The following is a 1,215-nucleotide window of genomic DNA, read 5'->3' as shown; positions in this document are numbered from 1 at the left end:
CCTGCCTCAGCCTCCCAAGTAGCTGGGACCACAGGCACCCACCACAACGCCTGGCTATTTTTTGGTTGCAGCCATCATTGTTGTTTGGTGGGCCCAGGCTGGATTCAAACCCACCACCTTGGGTGTACATGGCTTGCGCTTTAGCCACTTGAGCCACAGGCGCCGAGCCAATGTTCTCTATTTTCAACTGGCTTAATTGTGCTGTCTTCTTTGGATATGGATTTAATTACTGTAATCCCTTTAGATACTGAAGTTCATATATTCATTGTAGTCTGTAGTTAATTCACATTGGACCATAGTATCAGTTGCTCCCAAAAGGTTTTTGGATATTCCTACATTGGGTATGCATTGAGGTTCATGTTGTCTTAGGTACAAAAATTGCCAGTTGTGTGACTTTTGAAAGGTTAGGTTTTAATGTTCAATGACAATTTTATTAAAGGATTAAATATTAAATGAGTCTATAAGTGGAAATATTGGCAAGGAGAGAAGTGTCTTGGATAAGTAATGTCATTGCCAAGTACAAAATGAAAAAAAGCTACAAAGGTATTTTTTTTCCATATACGATAGAAACTCTGTAAATTGACCAAGGGACTGAAAATAACTGGTCAACATATGGAGGTGGTCAGCACAAGGAACTAGGCCCACTATACTGATAACATATATGTTGTGCATATACGGTCTGAAAATTAAGTTAACTTAAGGAGGTGGTCAATGTAGGGAGGTAGTCCACAATGGAAGTTCTATATTTAGAAGCAAATTCTGTTACTGTTTTCATGTCTATAAAGGTAGTTTAAAAATCTTTAGGTTGTTGCTACATACCCTATAATAAGTGTTAGGTCTGTTTGCTCCTGGTTTGCATCAAAGTTAGAATTTATCTGCATTGGCTCGGTGCCTGTGGCTCAGGCGGCTAAGGCGCCAGCCACATACACCTGAACTGGTGGGTTGGAATCCAGCCCAGGCCCACCAAACAACAATTACAGCTGCAACCAAAAAATAGCCAGGTGTTGTGGCAGGCACCTGTAATCCCAGCTTAATTAGGGAGGCGAAGGCATGAGAATCTCTTGAGCCTAGGAGTTGGAGGTTGCTGTGAACTGTGATGCTACAGCACTCTATCCAGGGTGACAACTTGAGGTGCTATCTCAAAAAAAAAAAGTTATAAGTTATCTGCATAAAAGATAGCTCTTCTTTTCATGGTCAGTTTTTTTTTTTTTTTTT

General features: G+C 40.5%; 1 protein-coding gene across 2 annotated transcripts in view; it reads left to right on the top strand.

Annotated features, from left to right (window-relative positions):
• The window catches only part of PPP1R10 (protein phosphatase 1 regulatory subunit 10), a 20,680-nt gene that overhangs the window by 12,279 nt on the left and 7,186 nt on the right, over positions 1–1,215 (top strand). The window lies entirely within an intron of this gene.

The sequence above is a fragment of the Otolemur garnettii genome, unplaced genomic scaffold, assembly GCF_000181295.1.
Source record: "Otolemur garnettii isolate 467f Iridium unplaced genomic scaffold, OtoGar3 scaffold00031, whole genome shotgun sequence".
Classification (NCBI taxonomy): domain Eukaryota; kingdom Metazoa; phylum Chordata; class Mammalia; order Primates; family Galagidae; genus Otolemur; species Otolemur garnettii.
This window is presented reverse-complemented; position numbering and strand designations above follow the sequence as displayed.